Genomic DNA, 19,686 nt, shown 5'->3' with positions numbered 1-19,686 from the left:
ATGTCAGTTTGCTCAAACCCCACACATGTCATTCAAAGTAAAAATTATCACTATTACCAAAGAAAAAAAAGTTATTACGAAAAAAAGATATATATATTTCGAGCAATTGGACTAATATTTGCATGTTGACTTTTAATCCCATTAATTGCTGTGTGAATGAAAAAAAAAATCATTGCCTTATTTTTCTGAATATTATTGTATTGAGACCAATATCTTAAGACCTTGGTAAATTGCATTTTATCTTCAAAAGCAAAGGTTATGGAAAGACAGGCCTACCTGTCGGGCACTGAAAATTTGGTGTAATCTTAATTGTAAAGCATATTAACTCATCATTATATGTAGATATATCATATCATATCAACAATTTTGCTATGTTACTGGTTTTATGGGAACAGCTCACATGGGAAATCTGTAATATTGTTGGTCAAGTGTTTCTTTTTGTGAAACAGGAAGTTCAACAATCTTAGTTTTTAGCTTGTACCATCATCTAGAATATTTTATTTTTCAGGGATGTGCAAATTCATGATTTTATTAAATTTTGATCAAAATAATTGCATTATTTAGGAACCATGTGTGTGCACTATAATGCAGAACACTCAACTATCAAGCAGATTTTTCATGCACATATTCTCAGTGGCATCTGCGGGTTTTCAAAAGTGGGATGGGGGCTACAGGAATCATGGGGGGACTCTATTTTCCGACTAAATTTTTTTTGATGCCCCCCTTTGTGCATACCACTGCATATTCTCTGTTCTGAAAAAAAGAATTTGTTCAAAACAATGAAATTTGGCAAAATAGCTTTAATATAGATTGGGTATCCATGATAAAAGGAAACTAATAATCAATTTCCATTGGCCTAATTATATTTGTTCTAGGTTGCATGCAGGTTTAGTTTTTATTTTATTCATATTATATTTATATTATAACATTCGCCTAAAGCCACTTATGCTCTGAAGGTACTAAATTAAAGGTATGTCATCCAAATATAATGCGACAGGGATATGGGCAGAGGTCCGATTTTAGAAGCAGGAGGAAAACCGGAGCCCGAATCGGAGCAGGAGGAAACCCGGAGTACCTGAAGAAAAATGTGCGAGGCAATGCAGGAATTGAACTCAGGCTGCAGAGAAGACCACTACACTCACCCATCCTCCCTTATGTTAACTTAGGATTATTCAAGTTCAATTCCAGACAGAATTTTTAAGCAAGTATTTAAATAATTGCTGAACTTAAAAACACAAGAGTTGCTTTGTGTGTATATGCAAATTATGCATGTTGTGTGTTCAAAGTTCAATACATGTAGTTTATTTTTGCTTCAACTGGTTCCTTCCAGCATGTCTATAGACTAAGCTACAGTAGTGTTGATCAAAATAAGCACAGTTTATAGCAACTGGTCTATGGATATGCTTGAGGGGACGTATCTGACAAGTCATTCATTAATTTTTTCACTCATTCAGTTATTTATTTGCTGTTTACAAAAGTAAAGAGAATACCAGAATCAGAACAAGTTCAGCATCAAAATCAACATTCCTGAAATCTGAGTCATTGCATTGTATCACACAATTTAATTATTATGGGGTGAGTTGAGGGCTGGATTGACCTTTTGCTGACTCCTGGGCACTCCTGGGCCCTGGGCTGTTCGAATGGTACAAAATGGTCAAATAAGTTTGAAACGGGGGGGGGGGGCACTCAACACAAATGACCATACAGGTATGTTGACTATGTTCCCCCGGAAAGACCACCCTTTTGGGATTTTGCAGCTCCGAAAGACCCCCTATATTTGACCAAAATAGAGCTCCGAAAGACCCTCGATTTTGATCATTTCAGCTCTAAAAGAAAAAAAATGTCTCATTCCTCATATTTCTAGTTTTTTTTTCAGGCAATTTTCAACCAAAAAGCCAAGAAAGACCCTTGATTTTGACTGTTTGCAGCTCCAAAAGACCCCATTTTACTTGTTCACAGCCCGGTTTGCAGCTCCAAATGACCCCCTTTTACCAAAGACCCACCACCTCAAAATTTCGGGGTAACATACCCACCAAAACCCCCCCCCCCCCAGTTTGAAATTGGAACTAATTCACACAAAGTGTGCAAAAATTGGCACTTTTTAAGCTGAAATGGTCAAACATGAGATGAATTGGGTCAAAATCACACAGGCCAATTTTGGCCCTCCTCTAGATCATGCCCCTGGGTCCAGGACCACTTGCAATGGCCTCATCTGGCCCTGGCTGAATGAGTGTTCAGCAGTGGCAGCACCTGCATGTGATACATTCCCCCTAGGTAGGGCATACCTCCCCCTTTGCTTCTCCCCCTGTCAAACAAAAAATCATTGAAAATTCCATGGTAAAATGGTCCAGTAAATATTTTAGGTCAAATATTTATTTTTTTTTTCAATGGAGGAGATGGGGATGTGCTGCCAGCAGTGTAAAACTAAGGGTCTTTCAGTGACATACAGGAAAGATTCGCCTATTAATAGCGCATATTATGGGCTCCCTTGATGAGGCACCAACTAAAAGTGGCTTCCTGTAAAAATCCCACCAGCCAATAAGGGCATGGGCCCATAATTCTTGCTGGTTTGCACATAAAATTAACACTAAAACAAAGGAGCCCATTTGTGCACTAAAAGCAAAGGAGCCCATGTGTGCTCCTTACTTTGATATTTGACATTAATAAAGGAGGTCTTTGGGGTTAAAAAATAATTATATTTTATTAGAAAAAACCTGGGTCATTAAATGATATAGTGACAAATTATCCAACATTTGCACACAATTTTTTTAAAGGGGTCATCGGATGACAGCAAAACAAAAATATGATCTTAGAATGGGTGCGAGACAGTTGAAAAACTTGGCTAACGTGGCTGCACATCCCCTCACTAATTTTCAGTGAGTACCCCCTCAGCTGATGGGTCAGTGCTGAGCCTGAGGACAAGCTAAAAGCTCAGTGGAAAGCTGCCTATTTCACCTGTCAAGTGCAGGGCCGGATTTACCATAGGGCCAGATGGGCCCAGGCCCAGGGCCCCCAAATTTTGGGGCCCCCCAAAATTGCCCTGTGCAGTGTGCATCTTCCATTTTAGCTGAAAAACAACACTTTTGGGCCAAAATGGTGTACAAAAATTGCAATCGCACTGGCCTATCACATAGCAAAATTAAGCTTCAATTTGGGCCTAAAATCTAAAATTGAATTTTTTTCTCGCGCTTCGCGCACAAATGTCCTAGTAAAATCTAAAAACCAGGGGCGTATCCAGGAATTTTCAATACGGGGGGCGCCAAGCCACCGCCGTTGCTGCTCAGCGCCCACACAAAGTCAGGCGCCACTATGCAAAAATACACAGAGTCAGGCGCCGCTATGCAAAAATTAGAGGGGCGGCTGGGTGCGCCCCGCTAAAGCCGCCCTGCCCTCCCCATTTCCCCAGAAAAAAAATCTGGTGATGCTACTAATAATTCCACATATTCTTCATGGAAACTCTCATCTTCAGGCTCCCATGGGAATATATCTATAGTTAAAATTAGTGGCTATGACCAGGATCTCCTTGCTGGGTGTATACTGTTGACCCAACAGTGTTGAGTCTCCCTCAGGTGGCAGGGCAAGGAAAATGTTATGCCGAGGTCTTAGTCATGTCCTAGGCGTACAACTTCCACATTGCTGACCTGACAAGCTGAATGACTTGCCACGGTCATGGAAGGATGTAGGCCTACTTCTCATGCTGTCATATCACTTATGAAAAATCCAAGCAAGAGGTGGGTACTCAAGTTTGGTTAGCCCTGCTATATCCAGAGAACTGCTAAACCCAGGGAAAAGGCCCTATAGTACGGCTGAGTTTGGTTTCGATAGGGAAATGGCACCAAGAATCTGAAAGTGGACCCATTGACTTTGCAGTCAATTTTGAAAGTCAAAACCCCGAATGATCCTTACAATATTTTTCAAATTTTATGTCATTAAATGAAAGAGCACACTTATATTGTCCAATATACTAGATTCATTTCAATGAGCAATGGCCAATTCTCTTTAAATTGCAAATCTTGTGCCAAAATTTACTATTTGTGCCTGTTTTGTCATACGGTTGTAAATTCTATGAACTAGATGACTAGACTTTGCTAGATCGTGCTTACAAATTGATATGTTGCAGTCAATTTTGGAGGGGGGGGGGTGGGTTCATCCCCTGATACAAAGAAGCTAAAATAAGCCTCTGACCCACAAGCCCCAAACCCAAATTTTGACCCCTAATTGACAATTTCAACCTATCAAATAAAATTGACCAAAAACCATGCTTTCCATTGCTAAGTTTCCTAGCAATTTGGACCCATCGCTACACCAAAAGTGCAAATTTTCAGCAAAATTTTACACAAATTGCCAGTTGTGACACATTTTCCCTAAATATTTGGCAAATTTAAATTAGCCTAGAAAAGGGTCAAATGGCTAAAAATGTAACCAATGTTTGCGGCACATTTTTTTTTTTTTTTTTTTTTTTTTTTTTTTATGTCTGAACTATGCAAGGCATTAACAGCTGCTATCGGTATGATAGCGCTGATGGGTTGGCGCCAAGATAGTTGTTAACCTCCCGTTTGAAGCTCAGCCGATTCTGGTTAGAGATAATTGGACCAGGTAGATCGTTCCAAAGGTGAGCTGAGGATGGAAGGAATGACCTCTGGTGGCTGACCAGGTTGGATCTTGGGATTTTGACAGCTTGGTCGTGGGATCTGACAGAACGCCGCAGACGAGGATCAATAATCATACGATCTGGTAACAGATGTTGAAGGAGTTCTGGAGCTTCGCCATAGAACATCCGATGAAATAGAGTGATGGCTCCCACTGCTCTTCTATGTCTCAGGTGCTGTATTTGATGGTTCTTTCCATCTGCTTCTGAGATGCCAATGATGCGCACCGCTCTTCTCTGTATAGCATCAAGTTTGGACAGAGAAGTGGGTGGAGCACCCATCCATGCAGAGCTGGCATATTCCATCTTGGATCGGATCATAGTCTTGTATATCGTTGCTCTCTGAGAAGGGACAAGGTAGGGGGCGCACTGACGTAGGGAGACCAAGGCGTTGGCTAGCTGTTCTTGCCATCTTGTCCACTACAGGGGTCCATGACAGGTCTTTGTTAACAGTAAGACCAAGAAGGTCAACACTGTCTGCCTCTTCTAGAGTTGTTCCAAAAAGTGGAGGTTAGGGTGACTATATGAAGCATCTCTGCGGTTAGAAATAGTGGTGGTCTTGCACTTCGCAGCTCCAAACAGTACATTCCATGTGTTTGCCCATGTCTCTATTGCTTTGAGGTCTACATCAAGTGATATTGCAGCGCCAATTCTATCTTCCTTGGACTTGATGGATAACATCAGGGTTACATCATCAGCATATAAGATTGATGGATTTGTAAGTCCGGAGGTGATGTCATCGATGAAGATGATAAACAGAAGTGGTCCAAGGATGGAGCCTTGTGGGACACCAGCATTTATAGGTTTTTCAGTTGATGAAATCCCATTCAGTGAGACTCGCAGGGAACGGTTGGTGAGGTAGTCCTTCAACCACTTCAGCAGCTTTCCAGTGAAACCCAGAGCAGATAGCTTTGCCAATAGGCCAGAGTGCCATACCCTGTCAAAAGCCTTACTGATGTCAAGGCAGGCAGCTCGACTTTCGTCTCTGTCAGTGATGGAGTTTGATAGCAGCTGGGAGACATATGTTAGGGCATCGGAAGTGGAATGGCCAGCCTTAAACCAAATTGCTGCTTAGATATTAGCTGATGTGAGTCTAGGTGGCGCCACATAGCTTCATATATCAGTCTCTCCATGACTTTAGACAGTGTTGACAGTAGGGATATAGGGCGATAGTTGCTGTTAGAATGCCTTTCCCCTTTCTTGTGGCAGGGGATGACATTAGCAACCTTCCACTGGTCGGCACATGACCTTTATCAAAGCAAAGTTGGAAGAGACGAGCAAGTGGGGTAGCAAGCTCAGGGGCAGCGGTTCTAAGCACAATGGATGGGATACCATCTGGTCCAGAAGCTTTGTTGATGTCGAGTTTCTTCAGCTGCTTACTGACTTGCTTTGGCCAGAATACAATGTTGCCGCACTTGGAAGCAGTCTTGTTTGGAATGTTGGGGACTGGCTTACAGTTCTCAGCATGAGGGATGGTTGATTTCTCACTGAAGAATGTTGCAAAGCACTCAGCTTTAGCCTCTGATGTTATGTAGGTGTTGCCATCAGATTTGAGGACTGGTATTTCACTCTTGCCCCTTTGCCCATAAGCCGATGTGCGGTCCACCACCAAGACTTTGATCCTGTCTCGAGCTCGTCTGTCATCTTCTCCTTAACTCTAGACTTGTGCGCAGATGCAGCTTTTCTTGACACAGATGTGTACTCTGTCCTGGCTCTGTTATATTCAAGTCGGGACTCTGGAGTCTGGAGGATTTCCAACATCTCCACTTGGTATCCTTCTTCTTGAGTGCCCTTTCACAGCCATCATTCCACCATTCTGGGTAGTTAACATAGGAGTGCACAGATCTCTGGGGTATAAACTCATGCATTGCCTCACAGATGACATTGGTCACATTATCACATGCAGCTTCAGGGTTGTTTTTCGTGATCAACTTGTTCCACGGAGCTGCGGCTAAAGCACTTCTGAGTCCGTTCCAATCTGCCTTTTTGTGGAGCCATACTTTTCTGGGTGGTGGTTGTTCAGATAGAGGTTGAGCTTGCAATGTTGTCTTGGCAAGGTAGTGGTCGGAGGTGCCAATGTTGTGATCTATGATGACTGGAGTGAACAGGTTGGGGCATCTGTAATGATAAGATCTAAGCGATTACCAAGCTGGTGGGTGGCTCCTGAGACAATTTGGGTAAGATCATGTGTACAGCAGAAGTCATATGCCATCCGGCCCTCTTCATCAGTAGGAGATCTGCTGAGAAGCCATTCGCGATGGTGACAGTTGAAATCGCCAGCCAAAATAGAAATGTTGGCTTTGGTTCTTGTGATTAGGCGGTCCATGTTATTATCATACCACTCCAAGGTTTTGATGACTTTCTTTTGAGGACAATACACAAGAGAAAGCAGTACTGTACCACTCATGGTTTCCATGGTGAAGACCATTACCTCATGCCTCTTGGGCTCCATGCTGTATTCTCTCACTATTGGCAAGCCATTCTTGTAATAGACTATGCAGCCGCCCCATCCACTGTTGTCAATCCTATCTCTTCTCATGCTAGAATAGCCAGCTAGGGAAATGGCTGGACTATCTTCAGGGATTGAAGATTCCAGCTTAGATTCAGTAATGAGGATGAGATCAGGCTTGGACTTCGTTGGAGCAGAGCAGATCCTAGCCTCTAGCTGTCCTTTATTAGTTCTTAAGCCTCTCAGGTTGGTCAGCCAAATATTCAAATTCGTCAGTCGTGATCCGTGAGCAGATTTAGTCAAATTCGTTCGGTCCGTCCGTTTATTCTCTTTAGTAACTTTCGTGACAAATAATGCAGAATTGGGGAGTCAGCCCCATTGGGAGGTAAAAAGCGAAGCACCCACCGGAAAACCAGACACCCTTCACAGCACGGTCAGTAGTAAAACTGCTCACTGCAAGGTGGATAAATTTAATAAGTTGATCAATTTATCCAGTGTCTGGCAAAGGTCATTCTCAGCTTCGCAGCCTGCTCTGCAACAGTGCCTGCCTTTCTTTTGAAGTTTCGCAGTTCTTCTGCAGGTCCATTACATGAAGGGTTAACCCTATGCAACTCCCTAGGTGGAGGGTTCTGCTTTTACACAGGTGGACAGCAGCCGAGGTTCACTAATTATGGAGTGACTCGCCTCAAATCCAGGAACAAGTAGTGCCGTTGAATCTAAAGATTTCGTCCGCCATAACGATGTCCTGTTCAGCACCGACTATTTAACCATAGCTGGGTGACCATAGTGTAACCACCTGGATATACAATGCTGGTCAGACATTGATGTTTAGCTCATAGCTGGGGTTAACTAGGATGTACAAGAAAAATAGAGAGAGATAGTCACAATACCAGTTTGCACCCACACTAGCTTTGACCTGACAACACAAAGAAGTAGGGTGTTGTCCGTGTGGGGATGTGCCGTCACCTTCACACTGGGGATCTGTGTCCTGTACCCCAGAATGAAATCAATAATTGAGTCATGATTATCCCGAGGATCAGGCACCTCTAATCCTAGAAGGTGGGATGAAAACCTAACATCCCAGACAAACCACAAATGGAGTGATAACCTAACAAAGCCAACTAAGTTGGCTTACCTATCCTGGCAAACTGGCTTGCGAAAAGAAGAACAAATAAAAATTAGCTAGAAGTAAGTGGCAGAAAGACTGACAGAGATGAATGAGCTAGGGAGGCAGAGGATGCTCACTTCCTGACTCTGGTAAAGGACCAGCCCTCTCCAAAAACACACCTAAGCGCAAGAAAGCTCGGTGCGGTGGGGTGTGCACTATACATGACCTAAACTGAAAGCATCCTGAGATTCAGAACAGTTTGGGTATCCAGATGGCAGGCGGTACCTCTCGGCCAAGGACGGGGTGGTCAAGTGCTTAGATTTTTGGTTACACCTCCTCACTACCCCATACATTCTTGTATGGTCAATTATACTGATCCCCCCCCCCCCCTTGGTTTTAGCATAGGCCATAGGCTTAGATCCCGGGGGGTGGTCCATACAATCAAATACAATACAATACAATCCAAATTAACCTCATATTTGCCCATTTTAGCCCCAAAACTGCAAATTTCCGCTCGCTTTGCGTGCATTTATGCCACTTATGCACCATATTTCATCAGTTAAGCTTCAAAAAATTTCATGTGTATTTGTACCATAAATATATTCTGTCGCCAAAAGGTGCTGGATTCCATATACTTCAAGAATATTTTTCAACTCCACCCCCATCAAATGTCAAAAAGAAATCTACGCCACTGGCATAGGCCCTACACCTTTGTTTCCAATGGACATTTTATAGTGAAATGTCATTGTACAAGGAATACATAAAAAAAATTCCACATAGCCCCAGAATGAAAAGTATTTTTAAATAATTAAAATTATCTTTGTAATCACTCAAAAAGCATTTGGTGTGAATTTTACATCTGGACTAGAGGCTATTAAATTTGTATGTGCCTTTTTATTTTACATGTAAAGCCTATGGGGGTGACGATTAGAAATGGACGGCAATATTGAAAAACCCTCATTTTGGGCCATTTTAGACACTAAAATGCCCATAAAAAAAAGAATAGCCTCTAGTTACCGGATGTAAAATTCACACACAATGCTACCTGAGTGAGTACAAACATAATTAAATACATTTCATTCGGGGGCTATATCAAAAACAAAAAATGTCCTATACCCTAATGGTTATGGAACAAAGGTGCCTATGCCATTGTCCCTGCAGACAAGAACAGATTTAGTAGGAAATGTCATGATAGATTTCCTCTTCAGGGAGAAATTTAATTACCCAAGCACAAGATATCATAATGATATCAATGATGTAAATCATCTGCAACATATGCTTGATGAGCTAATCATAATATCTTGCCAAAAAATTAATTATCTGTGATGTATTTTAAGGCATAAAATAGATGTTAAGCTTTCAATAAGTACAGTGTAACTGTCAGCACCTTACGTGATCTTATCAATATATATGTGTCAGGCTATTTCAAAGTTGACAACTGGCGATGATAACACTTGATAAGAAACCACATAAAACTCTGCAGCGCCAGCTTTTACGTAGGTTATGGCTGCATCTAGGGAGTCTTGACGTTATTAAGGGACGCTTCAAGCTTGGCCTAGCTATAAGAAGTGAATATGGGGTGAGTGGTAAAAGTTGAGCCTCTGCAAATGTTCAGCATGTTATCATCGAGATTATCTCGATGATGTTATTAAATACATGCACTGGTGTCAATGTGTATTTTTGAAAATTACTGGTAGGTCATAAATTGGTCTGATTAATAATAAGATGATATTAGAGATTATAAATGATTCTATTACCCCCAACTGCCCATTGTTCAGAATTGCACTCTCTGATTAAATTTGTTAAAACACAGCACGTGAGAATTAACCCTTTGTTCTGCAATAATGGGTCAAGCGCCGTAACACATTTTACACATACCATTACGCCTGGTTATGCATACAATATTTGTGCGATACACTCTGTGGATATTGTACTTACTTTACCTTGATGTAAACAATTTCAATTATTTGGAATTTTGGAAAAAGTGATATTTTTTCTCTAAATCCCACTATTTTTGCAGTAAAAGAATACAAGTAAAGGTTGCTGCCTTTAATATCCTTTACACCCAAGTAATGTGTCTTAGACTTTGGCAGTAAAAATGTTTAAATATTTACGTTTTTACTGCCTCAGACACATTATTTGGATGTAAAAGATTCGGCGTTACCCTTTATTTCTTAAATCAACATTTTCAGGAAAACAATTCAGGTTCAGGTTTCAACATCATATTTCTCCTCTCTAAACCTGCAACTAACTACATGGATGATCTCAATCAAAAAATTTGCCTGATTTTGAGCCTGCAGTGATACTGACATTTCTAAGTTGAAAAAGATAAATATGATGTAGTTAAAGTTAGAATGGTCTTTCTGGAAGAGAGGAAGAGGTTCAACAGAACAGATCACATTACTTTAATGCTTCACTGATATTTGTGACTTTCATCACTCTTAGAAAAAACGGTTCTAAGTAGAACCTAAAATGGTTCTTGAGCTGTCCTGTATGTGGAACCTTAAATGGTTCTACAAAGAATAGAAAGAACCATTTCAGACGTGAAATGGGTTCTGAAGGTCAGAAAGAACCATTATAGACCTGAAAAGAATTCTGGGAAGGCCATAAAGAACCATTTTTGGTTTCAAGAGCCCTTTTTTTCTTGAGGGTTCTATATACACACAGGAGAGCCAAGAACCCTTTTTTTCTAAGAGTGTTGTCACTTACATGTATGCCTTTCCTGTTAAAACATTTTGGATGGAGAGAAAGAGACAGAGGGGGAGAGACAGTGGCGACGCTAGGGGGAGGGCAAGGGGGGCATTTTCCCCCAAAATATTTTTCTTGCCCCCCAGTTTTATTTGAGGCAAAACCCCCCAACTTGCGTGTTTGCCTCCCCAGAAATTCACTTTGCCCCCCATGCCCCCGAAAAAAAATTTCCTGGTGCCGCTACTGGGGAGAGAGATATAGATAGAGTGGAGACTGGAGAGAGAGAGGGAGTGAGAAAGATGGAAAGACTGAGATCAAGAAACAAAACACAAAATGGGTCAGAGGTCCAAGAATAAATGAGACGGAAAAGGGGGAGAAGAAAACATGAGAGTAAAGGAATGAAGAAAAGAAGATAGTGAAGAGCAACATGAATGCCAGAATGCAGACCTGGGCTTGCAAAGAGATAGAGATCATTCTTGGCCAGGTTTCTTCCAGGGACTTTTCTCCCTTAAATTGACAGATTTTAAGATAAAAATGTGTTTGGTGATCAGATCATGAGGATGTATATATTTTAAAAACTGTCAACTTGTAAAAATTCTTGTGAGTAATTTTCTTGACTTTGCATTTAATAAGGTTGGTCTTAACCCTGGAATTATGGAAACTTTTGAGCCTCATGACTGCTAAATGTTTGTCTAAAGTATATAAAAGTATACATATTTAGAATGGCAACGATTTGATAAATTCACCTGTGAGGTCAAATTCCCTCAAAATGTTTTGTTTGGCCCACTTCTTTTTCATTCAGCGTAACAAAACAAGTATTGGGCCAAAAAATTTTTATTGGTTTTTAAAAACTAGATAAAAATATCTGGGAACTTTTTTAAATTTTTTAAAATTTTGACCAACTTTGAGAAATTTGCGCCAAAAATGATCAAAAAATGCTCAATTTTTGAAAAAAATCATAAAAAAGCCTGATTTTTGCCCAAATTTCAAATATTTTTGGTGAAGTTGGTCAAAATTTAAAAAAATAAAACAAATAAAATTTTTTTTTTGTTACGTTGAATGAAAAAGAAGTGAGCCAAAAACCCGTTTTGGGGAGATTTTGGCCCAAATTTGACCTCACCGATGAATATATCAAGTCTTTGCCATTCTAATATGTATACTTTTATATACTTTAGACCAACATTTTAGCAGTTATGAGGCCCGAAAGTTTCCATAATTCCAGGGTTAAGACCAACCTTAACAAATTGGGAATGAAGTGAAGCTTTAAAATTGCCTATATTGACTTGCTCATTAATTGCAAAAAAAATCCCAGTTTGTATTTTAGACAAGCCAAGCAATAATCAGGCTTGATGAAAATTTGGAAAATATTTCTTCACCCATATTTAAGGTAAACTATAAAAAGACTCAGAAGAGAAAGGAGCATTGAGGCTTCATAGGCTCCATTTCTTCCAGGGTCCTGTGCGATAAGATCGCTTCCTGTTACTCGCCTTACAAGTCCATAAATATTTGCTATAAAACAGAGCCCCTCTCAACTCAGACAATCTCCCACAGTCATGACAGATGCGCATCAGCTTTATCGCATGCCTGCTAAAACCGCAAAAAAGTTTTGATGTTTCCCTTGCACCCCCTCTGTCGCTTGATCTTTTGTAAAGTTTAAGAACTCCAGAGGAAATGGAGGGAAGTCAGCTAAATAGGTTTGATTTCCTGCCCCCTTGTATAGGTGAGCACAGCCGTGTGGCCGGCCTGACTCACTCCATGCGTAGGCTTCCCTTGTAAATTTAATTAAGCCCTTAAAGATTGTAGCTTCTTGCTTTAGCATGGTGACTCTCTATGTTATAGTGTTCACCAATCTCTGTTATGATGTGTGTGTTGATTATAATGGACTAAAATAGGCTGTATTTATGTGTGTTAGTAATAATTGGAAATTTGTATGGGGAAGGAATATGTCTAGTGGTTGGATTTTACTCTTGATTGGTACAAAAGGTAGGATTTGATGACAGACCATTAACGTTTTTAGTTAAAGCCATATTATAACATTTGCTGAGGAGGACACCCTTAATATTTTTCAAAATTCTGTTTTTTACATGATTATATTGTACTTTATTAAACTAACATACCCTGCAAAAATCAAGACTTATAGGTGCTGCAGTTTTGTCTAAATCCGAGATTTTGAATAAAACGCTGGAACTGTCGTTTTATTATTACGATGGAAATATTAGTCGAACGTGTACATGATGTTCAAGTCATAACACATACAATACGTACATGGCGTGCGGGACGGATATACACATCAAAGTATAGTACCTTAACACAACCGACAGAGTGATACACATTGGCGACATTGGCGCTGGTAGTAAATTCCTATTTTCTTTGCTTTTACACAGTTACTCGGCTCAAAATTGAAAGGGGGAGGCATATCTGATCATAAAAGCTATCATTTTATGGCAAAGAAATACTAATCTATTTTGTATGGAAATGTTATAATATGGCTCTAAATTCTTGTAAGCTTTTGTCTGCATATGTTAAATGATTGTGATAAATATTTGTAAGTGCATTTGATAATGCAAATATTATCTTAGAAACTGAAATATAATGTTGTTTATAATCAGTGGGACTGCTGCCAAAAGTAAAGAGTTTGTTGTGAATTTGAAGTTTCTATACTTTGGTGGTTCACCTCAAGTTTGGTAATGTTGTTAATGTTTTTTCACAGTTGCGCAACAAGCGAGATAAAACAAAAGTTCTGGTGTTAATCATTGGCCTGGGTTTACTGGGATAATTGTGTGCAAAGCTCCTGAAAATGTTATGATTTTAACCAAAATTCAAGATGAAATTTGGTGTTTACAAGATCAATATATGCAATTATTTTACTCCCCCAAAAAAAAATCAAGGCATTTACCAGGCTAGACAGTTCTAGACAGAGTAGTTCTGGTAGATTTCTTTGTGGTAGACGGAGCTGGCAGGCCCAATAGGAGTCATACGGGGATTACCCTATCCCAGCCCTTACTTGATATTATATTCTTATTGCAACTAACTCTACTGCTTTGCCTTACTGGTATAAAGTACTAAACTGTTTTATATTAATGAAGTTTGGTTTATATCAGATAAAAGCATTTAAAAACAATCTGTATTTACTCAATGATATTTAATAATTACCTTCCCATGAATTATATTGGGAAGGAAATCATTATTTCTCCCCTAAACAACAGTGTCAAGGGAGATTAAATACTAGCTTGGGGCCAAATATTAAAAAAATGAATTGAAGGATTTTTGACTATTTCTACACAGATAGATATAGATATCATAAAAATAGGTTAAAATAATTATTACTTTGAAGTGTTTGATTTTAGGTCTGAACAAGGTGAAACACAGTAACGTAGTGGTGCAGTCTGAGTGAAGGAGACTTTGTCAGAACTCAGGGGCACCAAAATGTACCTTTACCGTGGGTGCCAGGATCCCTGGCTATTCCCCTTGTAAACATGGTAAACACGGTTGTTTGATAGCATGTAAAAGTATGTCATTTTAAAGAAAATGTGAACACAGATGGCGCTATTTATCTTAAATTGTGATTTCATCTTTACAAGGGGTAGACACTGGTATAATGGCATTAAAACATCAGGAAAAGAGTAACAAATAACAACGAAATATTCAAAAAACTTTTTATCATGAAATATTAAGAATAACTTATATTATTTGGCTAAATTAAATTCCAAATATATGTAAAGAGTGCATGAATTTGCACACAAATATACAGTTTAATGAATAAAAAATACCACAAAAAAGCAGAAAAAGATGAATAAGTTGGAAAAGAAATGAAAATCTAAGTTAAAAAGAGTAGTGTGACAGTTGTTGGTATTGTCCAGGTTTAGAATTGAACATTATAGAATGTTTTGTTAAAAATTTAATAAATGATCACATCAAACAACCATGTATAATTTGGTAAGATAATTGAATACCCCTTATTTATATAAGCTATCAGGCATAATTATAGGACACACCTATATTTTTCTTTTTCTAATATTCATATCCCATTTTCCATGCATAGCATTCCACAATAACATCCTGTTGTTATTTCTTTGGTGAATGCGATAATATTAGGTGTGTTTGTACCCAACTTTTTCATTGAAAACTAAATAGGATAAGCCAAGGTGAATAAACAGTATAAAAGAAATTAACAAGTTTTGAAGCAACAATGTGACAATTTTGCATTTATTGTAATTACAGGCCATGGTCACAGGCACCGATAAAAAATAATATTTCAAAGTGATTTTGTTGTTGTCACAAATCTGTAACAAAATCCTGAAAACTGTATTCATTTGTTAGCATTATTTTATAATCTTTCATTAATTGGCAATGTATAAAGCAAAATAAATGTATTTCTCAGTTGAACTTGTATAACACAGTGCATTACCACAGGGTTTGCTGTATTCAACCTAATTACAGTCCAACCTCTCTCCGGCCATGATGGGACCAAGCATTGGCCGGATAAGTGAAAAATCCGGATATGTGAATTACATGTAATTCTTCATTGAATGTCTGAAGTGCTAACATTGAGACAGCAAAAAGTTACTCAAAATGGGGTAACAATACTGAAATATGGTATTTGAGTTATGTATGCCACATAGTTATGTCCTTGTAAATGCTTCAGTGCATGAAATCAAGTTCTCAAAACATGAAAAATATGTTTTTCTATGAAGATCACATGTCCGGATAACAGAGAGATCCATATAAAAGAGGTCCGGATAAAAGAGGTTGGACTGTAGCATGCTTCCCCTATAAATAAACACCCTCATAGAATTGAACATTTGCAGTGACAATTGTTTAAACAACCCATTTTAAAAGGGCTACATAATGTTTATGTACAAAAAAATTCTTGCAGATAAAATTGTTTAGCAAAAATATTGGGAAATTTGAATTACGTTCTGGTACACCAGAATGAAATTACAACACATTGTCTATGGAGCAGTGTAATACACATCATGCATAAAGCTACAAACACAAAATCGGAATCAACTGAAATTTTAGGAATAAGCTTTTTTGTGGATATCTACTGAAAAATATCATAAAAAGAGGATGTTAGGATCATAAAATACTCCTTTAAATGAATTCTAAAAACCTTCCAATTTAAGATTATGATGATTTTGACTTCAGAGACATTATATTTTGAATGTTTATGCATGTTGCATGTGTATACTATATTCCCATTTTTCATGTTGTGATTTTAAAAAGCATGTAAGCAAAAAGAAAATGGAAGTAAATATACAACCAGTTGTGCTGAAAACCAAATATTCAAAACAGGACTAAGAATAATTTGAAGGTCAAGTTCAAGGAAGTTGAGACAGGCTTACAAGAGATGGCAAGCATTTCTTTTTCCTGATTCTATTTTGTTTTATAAATTTCAAGGATTATGAATTATTATGTTGTTATTGTTTGAGGTTTGGTTTCTGATGTTGAGACAGGGATGCTAGGAAAATAAGATTGTGACTACATTAAGGGATCTAAAATGAGCGTTTATTGCGTTTCGACAGTATTTTTTGTGGGACATGAACGCACCTCAGACCTATCGAATTGCATTCTGAATCTGAAGCATGTCTTTCTGATATCAAATAATTTTCATTTTTGAAAATCACAATATAATACAAATTTTATGACAAATTATAAAAATTTGATATTTTTCAAATTTTTGATATATAACAGTCCTCGAAAGTAAATTATATAAATCTAATGATATATTCTTAAAGTGTATGTAGCAGGGAGGAAAAGCCGACGGTCAATTGAAAATTTTGACCTTTCATATTGAAGATATGGATTTTTTCCCAAAAAGACCTAATTTTTTTGGGTGTTTTGGGGAAAAAATCCATATCTTCAATATCTTAAAGGTCAAAATTTTCAATTGATCGTCGACTTTTCATCCCACCCATACACTTTAAGTATAAATCATCAGATTTATAAAGTTTACTTCAAGTACTGTTAAATATCAAAAATATCAATTTTAATGATTTGCCATAAAATGTGTATTAAATTGCGAATTTCAAAAATCAAAATTATTTGATATCAGAATGACATTCTTCGTATTCAGAATGCAATTCGATATGTCTGATGTGCTCTAATGTCCCAAAATAAATACTGTCCAAACGTTCATACCCCAGCCCTTAAGGGATCTAAAATGAGCGTTTATTGCGTTTGACAGTATTTTTTGTGGGACATGAGAGCACCTCAGACCTATCAAATTGCATTCTGAATACGAAGCATGTCTTTCTGATATCAAATAATTTTCATTTTTTGAAAATCACAATATAGTACAAATTTTATGACAAATTGTAAAAATTTGATATTTTTCAAATTTTTGATATATAACAGTCCTCGAAGTAAATTATATAAATCTAATGATATATTCCTAAAGTGTATGTAGCAGGGAGGAAAAGCCGACAGTCAATTGAAAATTTTGAGCTTTCATATTGAAGATATGGATTTTTTCCCAAAAAGACCTTATTTTTTTTTTTTTTTTTTTAAAAAAAATCCATATCTTCAATATGAAAGGTCAAAATTTCAATTGATCGTCGGCTTTTCATCCCACCTACATACACTTTAAGTATAAATCATCAGATTTATAAAGTTTACTTCAAGTACTGTTAAATATCAAAAATATCAATTTTTAATGATTTGCCATAAAATGTGTATTAAATTGCGAATTTCAAAAAATCAAAATTATTTGATATCATAATGACATTCTTCATATTCAGAATGCAATTCGATATGTCTGATGTGCTCTAATGTCCCAAAATAAATACTGTCCAAACGTTCATACCCCAGCCCTTAAAGGATCAGTGACTTTCTAAACCAGACCACATTAAAGTGCATCAAAGTTTGGAAATTTCTGGTACAAGCAAGCGTAAATGGACTGTTCAGTGCCAGAAGTGGGTAAGTGCAATTATAGCTGCCACATGTAGATAAGTACAATATACTGTGTGTAAATTGCCAAATGTTCACAGGGCAGCTATTGCACTTACCCAAAATATGACAAACATGAAAGCGATATAATAAAGGCAAATTCTGACATGGAATATGATGGGCCTAAAAAGTTTGTTTGCCCTATCAAGGCTTAAAGAAAAGGGTCGGCGGTACAGTAGATTAACACATTTTTAGGCATGCCAGACAATGCTGGCATGCTGGTCATGGTTTATTTCTAGATTTCAAACTGGTCTGAATATGAAATGTGCACTTAAATGTTTTAAATTGTAAACTGCTCGCCAGTGAGGGAGGATGCATCATAAATGAAGACATTTATGAAGACTAAGAGTAGTTTTTGCCACTTATTTGGTTTATTTAAAGGGAAATACCATCTCACAAATACCATTTCTTGATTTTTTTGGGGAGGTCACTCCAATCGTGGCCTGTACACCATCCGCGATAATAAAAACGTGTAAAAAGGGTAGTTTTTCGCAGGTAGGCACGATACGCGTGTATCGTGTTTAGGATGTCAAAAACATGAAAAATCGGAAAAAAGGGTAATAAAATTGCAATGGTTAATACGCGGAAATGAAATTTAGGGTATGAAATTTGATGCAAGGAATAAAATCCCTGTTTAGGGTGTGAAAACAGGCACGTTTACCTGTTTAGGGTGTCGTTTTAGCCAAGGGTTAAATCCTCTTTAGGGTGTTTTTCAAAAGTTGATTATCGCGGATGGTGTACAGGCCACAATGGGAGTGACCCCCCTGGGTTTTTTGGGTCGGTCAGGAATGGGCAAACAAACCTTTTTTATGGGATGAAAAAATAGGTACTGTTGAGATCTCAGATGGGGTTATTTATCAATTTCTATGTTTCTTGCACAACCCCAACTATTTTTGCGGGATCCCGTTATTTAGCGGGCTCCGTCCCGTTATTTAGCGGGCTCATCCCGTTATTGTTTAGCGGGCTCATCCCGTTATTGCTTAGCGGGCTCATCCCGTTATTGCTTAGCGGGCTCATCCCGTTATTGCGGGATGAGTCATCCCGTTATTTAGCGGGCCCACATTATTTTGCGGGATGAGTCCTCCCATTATGGGATGACTCATACCAGGATGTGTGCCCATAGTCCCATACTCAACACAGACTCCACCCACGCTTTAGCGGGCCCCCAGCAGAGCCCAAAAGTGTATATAAGGAGCAGTGGATCAGAGCTGAGATTCATTCAGAGCTTGGCTTTTGACCAGACAACATCTATGTCATTCACTCTGTGTGTAGATACACTGAACAATAATAACTCTGTATAGTAACCTACAGCTTGTGTGTGTGAGACTTATTTACTAGCTTTTACTAGTCATTTTCTATATCCAAGAACTCAACACTGGTGGCAAGCGCTGGGATAAGAGCTAAAACACTAAATCGAAATAGGCCTTTTAAAGACACGCTACCACTAATCACATCATGCCTGGACATAAGAAGAAACAATCAGGGCCTACTGTAAGGGATCAGATTGCCCAAGGAATAAAACAATTAAGAGAGGAGTTACTGGCCTTCCGAGAAGAACAAAGTAACAAAATAACGAAGTTAGAAGCAAAACGTGAGACTGACAGAGAGAAAAGAGAAGGTGACAGAGCAAAGATAACAGAGTTGGAAGTGAAATATCAAGTTGTTAAAGAGAAGTTGATAGAGATGGAAGTTGATAGAGAGATAATAGAAGTAGAATACAAGGGGAAGATAAATGAGTTAGGAGATGAAAACAAAGCAAGGAAAGAAGAAATCAAAGAGTCAAAAGAAGAAAATAAAGCAATGAGAGAAGAAATTCAACAGCTCAAGAACACCCTAAAAGAGAAG

At 38.3% G+C, this 19,686-nt stretch overlaps 1 protein-coding gene across 1 annotated transcript in view; it reads left to right on the top strand.

Moving 5' to 3' along the window:
* Positions 1 to 19,686, top strand: part of LOC140154433 (uncharacterized) — a 79,271-nt gene that overhangs the window by 8,675 nt on the left and 50,910 nt on the right.

This window comes from Amphiura filiformis, chromosome 6 (assembly GCF_039555335.1).
Source record: "Amphiura filiformis chromosome 6, Afil_fr2py, whole genome shotgun sequence".
Taxonomy (NCBI): Eukaryota; Metazoa; Echinodermata; class Ophiuroidea; order Amphilepidida; family Amphiuridae; genus Amphiura; species Amphiura filiformis.
The sequence above is the reverse complement of the archived record's forward strand: the minus strand, read 5'-3'. Positions and strand labels throughout refer to the sequence as shown.